Source organism: Canis aureus, chromosome 22, assembly GCF_053574225.1.
Source record: "Canis aureus isolate CA01 chromosome 22, VMU_Caureus_v.1.0, whole genome shotgun sequence".
In the NCBI taxonomy this organism is placed as follows: domain Eukaryota; kingdom Metazoa; phylum Chordata; class Mammalia; order Carnivora; family Canidae; genus Canis; species Canis aureus.
This window is the reverse complement of record NC_135632.1, coordinates 52,110,161-52,117,971: the sequence shown is the minus strand read 5'-3', so window position 1 is coordinate 52,117,971 and position 7,811 is coordinate 52,110,161. Positions and strand designations below refer to the sequence as shown.

At 38.9% G+C, this 7,811-nt stretch overlaps 1 long non-coding RNA gene across 1 annotated transcript; it reads left to right on the top strand.

Moving 5' to 3' along the window:
• Positions 1–2,223: 2,223 nt before the first annotated feature.
• LOC144294406 (uncharacterized) lies at positions 2,224–5,045 on the top strand. The gene is made up of 2 exons (XR_013361798.1): positions 2,224–2,515; positions 3,710–5,045. It is a non-coding gene; the product is annotated as an uncharacterized LOC144294406 (long non-coding RNA).
• Positions 5,046–7,811: the final 2,766 nt, after the last annotated feature.

Genomic DNA, 7,811 nt, shown 5'->3' with positions numbered 1-7,811 from the left:
AGAGGGTACACATCCCCAGGGCTAGTAAAGGTCAGTTATTAGTGTACAGGGACATACCTCCTTTCCTTGGCCACCAGCTTCCTTGCACCCTACATAGAATGCTACAGCCATAGAACCTGGGGACCGTCACCTCCAGGAAGGAAAAGCAGTTGCAACAGAACTGACTTTGGAAAGAAAAAATGAGGGCAACCCCGGTGGCTCAGCGGTTTAGCTCCGCCTTCAGCCCACGGCGTGATCCTGGAGACCCGGGATCAAGTCCCATGTTGGGCTCCCTGCATGGGGCCTGCTTCTCCCTCTGCCTCTCTGTCTCTGTCTCTCTCTCTCTCTTCCTGCCACCCCCCGCCATCTCTCATGAATAAGTAAATAATCTTTTAAAAAAAGGAAAAAATGATCTTGACAATGGAGATTCAGGAGGTCTATATCATCCCCACCTGCAAAAAAGAAAACACAAATTTAGACACCAATTTCAATGTGCTGCATTAGGGCCCAAGTACGGATATGGGTCGGTACTTAACCAAAATAATCAGAACAAACATTTCAGGATCTGGCTCTCTCTCTCCCACTCTTCGGAAGCCAGGGTACAAGAGGGCAGGCACATGGGTCTTATCATTAATTTTGGTTGTACTTGTTGTCATTGTCAAAGTTGACTTTTCCTGTTACTTAGAAACACACATATTAGAGGAAGTGGAGCTGACAGTTAGTCATTCAACAAATACCCACTTTACTCCTGGAACTTGGAGAACGAACAAGAACAAGATACAAGCATAGCAATTGTTTTTGTTTTAGCTCATGAAGCCAGGTTTGAGATAGGATTTGGGCACAGATCATTTATTTGGAGGATGATGTCAGACAGCTGGAGTGAGAGAAAGGATAGTAGCCAAAATAAAGGATGCTTTAAAGAACAGTCAGTGTGATGGGCCTCAGGGTTGTTCCACCAGGACCTTCTAAGGAGAATGCAGAATACACCTTAGGATTGTCCTATCCAGGGACAGTTGGGGGTGAGGGGGGCACTGACTCTGAGCCCTCCTTGGTTTGGGGACATTAATCACTGCAGCATGCTGAGCAGACTTTTGGGGGTCAGAGAAAGCTAGGAGCCCCTGATGTCTGGGGTAGCATCACTACAGGGGTACAGAGAGATGGCACAGCCATGTATGTGGGCTATTATGGCTCTGGCCATGGCAGGTCTCAGCCCAAGCTGCACACAGGAGCGTCACACTGCCTGCCTGGCAACCTGTAGTGTATATAGCACATGGAAGGCACAGACAAGTCAGGCCCAGGTTCTTTTTCTCCCCTTCTTTATGTTCCCAGTGCATCCTCCCAGGCATCTGAAAGAAGCAAGTAAGGGGACAGCTCCTGTGCAACAGGAGGGGCTCTAGAAGGTAAGGAAGTCACAGGCCAGGTTTCCAGTTCCCTTGACTTGGTGCTTCCAAGGTTTGTGACTTTGGGCAAATCTCCACAGGTTTGTAAATCATAGTTTCTTCTTCTGAAGCTTTCCACCTCTCAGGGGACACTTTCAGTTTCAAAGACTAGGGTGTGTGACAAATGCTCGGTAAATTCTGCAGTGCTCTAGGAAGGCGAATGGTTATTGCCCTGAGTTTGCGACTGTTTGTCCTCCTTTGTTTTTGTCAAGGGGAGATGACTGGAAAGAAAAAGCAAGTTTTCCATATTCATGAAGTAAACAATTCATTGAAATCTGGAAGAGAAAATGAGTGGGAAATATCAGAGAGGGTGACAGAACATGAGAGACTCCTAACTCTGGGAAACAAACAAGGGGAGGAGAGTGGGGGGATTGGGTGACTGGTGATAGGCACTGAGGGGGGCACCTGACAGGATGAGCGCTGAGTGTTACACTATATGTTGGCAAATCAAACTCCAATGAAAAATATATTAAAAAAAAAAAAAAGAAATCTGGAAGAATGTTTTCACTCAATTTGGGCCAAAGTGCACGATTATCTTTTATTTATTAATGTAGTCAGGATCCTGGTGATGACTTTATTCCTGACATCTGAGGAGGTGTTTTCTTTGCTGTGAGTCAGTGGGTTAAATCTGATTTGCTGTTTATATCCTTGTGGGTTTGGGAATAGTGGAAAGAATGACTCTTGTTCATGGGAAGCTGTTCCCTCCCCTTGAAGCCTATTCCTGCTGGGAACACACCCATTTGCCTGTAAGGATAAAGTTCTGTGAGCCTCCTTGTATTTTTGGCAAACAAGATGATCTGGAAGTGGGAACAATGAGCCTCTGGGGTTGGTAATAATGTGAACATTGTAGCAAGCTGCTCAGACCTGGGAGGCGACACTTTTATTTCTCCCTCCTAGCAAGCAAATGAAGCACTCACAGGCTCTGAACCCGCTGGTGTGAGGATCATGGGGACTGCCTATTGAGAAGTTTCTTTCCAAAGGCCTCTCATAATACTTCCCTGATGAGGATAAGTGTGACATCTGCCTGGAACAGGTGGGAAAACAGAAGCAGGTGGCTGACAGCCACATCTACTCATCATATTCAGGAGCTTAAAACGGTAATGATTTTAGGTTTGTGGAATAACAAATGGAAAGACTAGGAATACATTACTGTAACCAATTTCTTGACTGTCCTCCTTGACATTTTTCTATATATTCATACATATTCATTTTAGGAATTTTGAGGTTTCTTTATTTGTTTTTTGTTTGTTTGTTTAGTGGATTTGGTTTTGGTAATTGATATTATAATCATTTTACTATTTTCCAGTGTCTTTGTAATTTAACTATTTATCTAGAGACATTGTCAACATCAGTATATAACAATCTACCACATTCTTTAAAATTACTGCCTATTCTTTCTTGGAATAACTATACATCAATTCATAAGACACTCTCCGTTGATGGATCCATTTGTTTTCCATTTTCTCTTTGAGTTGTCTGACAGTATCTTTATTAAACTTTATTAAAAATAATTTTTATCTTTTTCACAGGAATTTGTAGGATTGCATTCTGCAACCCAACATTAATATTTTGTGGTACATTCACAGGATTTTCTCTCTAGGATCTTTTATGCTGATTTTAGGTATAGGGAAAATATTAATTTTGATGCTGTCAAATTTATTAATTTGTCTTTGTGACAATAGTATTGTTTATTTTAAAGAAAGATTTTTTTATTCCCAATGATATAAATATTCTCTTACTTTCATATTGACTAATTTTTTTGTTTGTTTGTTTAGAGATAGATTTGGATTTGTTTCATTTGTTTTTACATTTAGCTATTTAGTATACACTAGATTTCTTTTTATGAGTGATGTTGAGTGTTTTGATAACAAAACAGAAGCCAATTATCCCAACATTGCTTTTGTAATGGTTAGTAGGTCAAGTCCACATTCATTTTATATGATTTGGAAATTATTCTGAATATTCTTATGCATTTCCTTTTTCATATGAATTCTAGAATTAGCTTATCAAGGTCATGACAATTACTGATGCTATTTTAATTAGGATTGCAATAAATCTATAAACTAATTCTGGGAGAAATGATCTAATGAAAAAATGAGTCTTTTTATTCAAGTACATGGTAAAAAACTTCATTTTATTCTGGCCTTCAATACTCTACAGGTAAGTTTAGTAGTTCTAGAGATATAATATTTGCATATTATTTCTCACTTTAGTACTAGTATTCTATAATTTTGTTACCTTTATGGATGCAATCTTTTTTATTATATTGTCCTTTCATTTTTTTTTATTAGATTGCTTTTAACAATAAAGTAATTCATAGTAGAGAAGAAAAAAAAAAGTGTCGTTCCTGTAATAAGTAGGACAATCAAATACAGCACATGCATTTGTTTTATGACCCTCTAGACAAACTCCCAAGGTAAGCAGTGTGGGCAGTGTGCTTCTAGCATGCAAAGCTCTATTTATATATGGATACTAATAGTTGGAATCCAGTGAACCAATTTTATATTCATATCTATCTACTTGGCCCCTCAAGTGAACTCTGGTGCAAGAAAAGTCATGTCTTAACATCTATTGAGAAAGTATAAACACTATGATGCCATAATTCTACACGCTTGGGCCCCAGCACATGGGCTCTGCAGGTTTGCTTTGGGCCTGGAATTATGCCACGGAGGCTCCAGTGCTCACCACTCTCTGATGGGAAGCTGCAAAGAAGAAGGGACACCCCAGGAAGAATGTTGTTCCTTCTATCAATCTTCTGACACTTACTTGCCTCTGAAATGCGGCCCTCTCTTAAGAGTGTGTGTGTGTGTGTCTGTGTGTGTGTGTGTGTCTGTGTGTGTATAAACATTAGCAGAGACCCACAGGCAATGGATAAGGATAGAATTACCCACTGGCAATGAGTAATGCTCAGAACCAGCTGCCAAACTAATTCTCACTAATCTCTTTCTTTTTTACCCATTTCATGACACTTTCTTGCTGCTATCATTTTCTGATTATTGTGAAACTGAGGATGTTTCCAATGTGTTTCTCAGCCATTTGTTATTTATTCTTCTGTGTTTGCCTATGGATATCCTTTGTACATGTTTTCATTGTGCTGATTGCCTTTCTCTTACAATATTTAGACATTTATATTTTATATATTTAATATATGCACTGCAAATACTTTTCTTCACAAAGTGTGTTGCCTATTTTTAACAGATTTATGGAGGTATAATTTATATACCACATTAATTCTCTGTTGGTAAAAGTACAACTCAGTGATTTCTAGTAAGTTTTCAGTTGTGCAACCATGACCGCAATACGGTTTTAGGACACTTCCATCACTGTGGGAAGAATTCTTATGACTATTTTCAGTCCATACCATCCCCATTCCCAGTCCCAGGCCTTTTTTGGACATTTCCCATGCAATGCAATCATACATGTAGTGTTTTACATTTAACTTCTTAGTATAATGTTCTAGCATTCATCTACATGTTGTATGTAGCATGTATCAATATTTCACTCCTTTTTTTGTTAACAAATAATATTCCAATGTATAGCTAGCCAAAATTTTTATCTATTCACCAACTAATAAATATTTGGATCATTTCCAATTTTTGCCTATTGTGATTAATACTACTATAAATATTTGCACATATCTTTTTATTTCTCTTAGATTCCTATTTACTAATAGAATTATTGATGCATGTGGAAAATTTATGTGCAACTTCTTGTGAAACTCTTTTCTAAAGTGGCTGTGCCATTTTGTATTCCAACCAGCAATGTATAAAGTTTCTAGTTGCTCCATGTTCTTGTCAACACTTGTTATTGTCAGCCTCTTATGACAGCCATCTAGTTGTGGTTTTAAAATGCATTTCTCCAATGCCTAATAATGCTGAACATCTTTTCATGTGTTTATTGGCCATTGTAAGATGTCTCTTCAAATATTTTGCTCATTTTTATTCAGTTTTCTTTTTTAATTTATGATAGTCGCACAGAGAGAGAGAGAGAGAGAGAGAGAGAGGCAGAGACACAGGCAGAGGGAGAAGCAGGCTCCATGCACCGAGAGCCCGACGTGGGATTCGATCCCGGGTCTCCAGGACCGCGCCCTGGGCCAAAGGCAGGCGCTAAACCGCTGCGCCACCCAGGGATCCCTTTTTATTCACTTGTATTCAAAATGAGTTGTAGGGACCCCTGGGTGGCGCAGCGGTTTGGCGCCTGCCTTTGGCCCAGGGCGCGATCCTGGAGACCCGGGATCGAATCCCACGTCGGCTCCCGGTGCATGGAGCCTGCTTCTCCCTCTGCCTGTGTCTCTGCCTCTCTCTCTCACTGTGTGCCTATCATAAATAAATAAAAATTTAAAAAAATGAGTTGTAAGAATACTTTATATATAATGGATACAAATCTAGTATAAAACATATGATTTGTCAGAAAGACAATCCAAGGGCACCTGGGTGGCTCAGTCAGTTAAGTGTCTGCCTTCAGCTCAGGTCATAATCCCAAAGACTTGGGTTTGAGCCCTGTATTGGGCTTCCTGCTCAGTGGGGACCCTGCTCCTCCCTCTCCTTCTGCCCTCTGGCTCCTGCTTTCTCTCTCTCTCTCACTCTTTCTCTATCCCAAATAAATAAATAAAATCTTCAAAAAAAATAAATAAAAATATTTTTAAAAAATGAAAGACAATCCAGTCTTGTCTTTTTATTTTCTTCATAGTATCTTTTGAAGGGAAATAGTTTTTAAATTTGCAGAAGGTCTAGTTCATCAAAGTTTATTTATGGATTACCCTTTGGTGTCATAGCTAAGAATTTATTGCCAAACAAAATGTCATGAAGATTTTCTCATAAATTTTCTTTTAAAAGTTCTATAGTTATTTTACTCAAGTTTAGTTAACATATGGTATTATATTAGTTTTAGGCATATAATATAGAGTCCAACAACTCTATACACTTCTCAGTACTCATCATGATAAGCATACTCTTAATCTCCATCATTATTTCGCCCATCCTCCCACCCACTTCCCCTCTGACAATCAACAGTTTGTTCTCTGTATTTAAGAAACTATTTTTGTCTCTTTTTCTTTTGTTCATTTGTTTTGTTTCTTACAATTCCACATATGAATGAAATCATAGATTTGTCTTTCTCTGACTGATTTATTTCAAGTTAGCATTATACCCTCCAAGTCCATCCATGTTATCACAAATGACAAGATTCCATCCTTTTTAAGGCTTATTAGTAGTCCATTGTGTGTGTGTGCGCGCGCGTGTGTGTACACCACATCCTCTTTATCCATTCATCTATTGGTGGACACTTAGCTTCCATTTCTTGACTATCATAATAATGCTACAATGAACATAGGGCTGCATATATATTTTTTTCAAATCAATATTTTCATTTTCTTTGAATAAATTCCCAGAAGTGTGATTGCTGGATCATATGGTAATTCTATTTTTAATTTTCCAAGGAACCTCCATACTGTTTTCATATTAGCTGTACCAATTTACCACCAGCAGTGCACAAGAGTTCTTTTCTCCATATCTTTGCCAACATTTGTTATTTCTTGTCTTTTGATACAAACCATTTTTACAGGTGAGAAGTGATATCTCACTGTGCTTGCCTTTATTGTGAATTATTTGTGGTTAGCATATAGAAATACAACTGAGTTTTGTATTTTGATCTTGTATCCTTTGCTTAATTCACTTGTCAGTTCTAGTAAGATTTTTTTAATAATAAATTTATTTTTTATTGGTGTTCAATTTTCCAACATAAAGAATAACACCCAGTGCTCATCCCGTCAAGTGCCTACCTCAGTGCCCATCACCCAGTCACCCCCACCCCCCGCCCTCCTCCCCTTCCACCACCCCTAGTTCGTTTCCCAGAGTTAGGAGTCTCTCATGTTCTGTCTCCCTTTCTGATATTTCCCACTCATTTTCTAGTAAGATTTTAAATGTGTAAATATTTTAGGATTTGCTACATAGAGATAAATGTGATAATCCTGTCTGTGAACAAGTATAGTTTTGCGTCTTTTCCGTTTAGTGTGTCTTTTATTTCATTTTCTTCTCTGATTACACTGCCTAGAACCCCCAGTACAATGATGAAAGATGGTGAGAGTAAACATCTTTGCCTTATTCCTGATCTTCAGGGCTGTGATACAATAATAAATAAGAGAGAGAGAGAGAGTTCCTAAATCCCCAGAATTTTATGAGTGATAGGAGCATCTCTTGCTCTAAGTAGGCCCTCAGATAGTTCCAGGACAGGGTCACCAGAAACCGAAGTACGATTTCAGGGTTGGAACTTCCAGCCCCACCCCACCTCCAGGAAGGAAGAAAGACTAGGGGTTGAGTCAAATCACCAATGCTAATGATTTAATCACTTGTGCTTACCCAATGAAAGCTCCATAAAAACCCTTAGGCAGCAGGG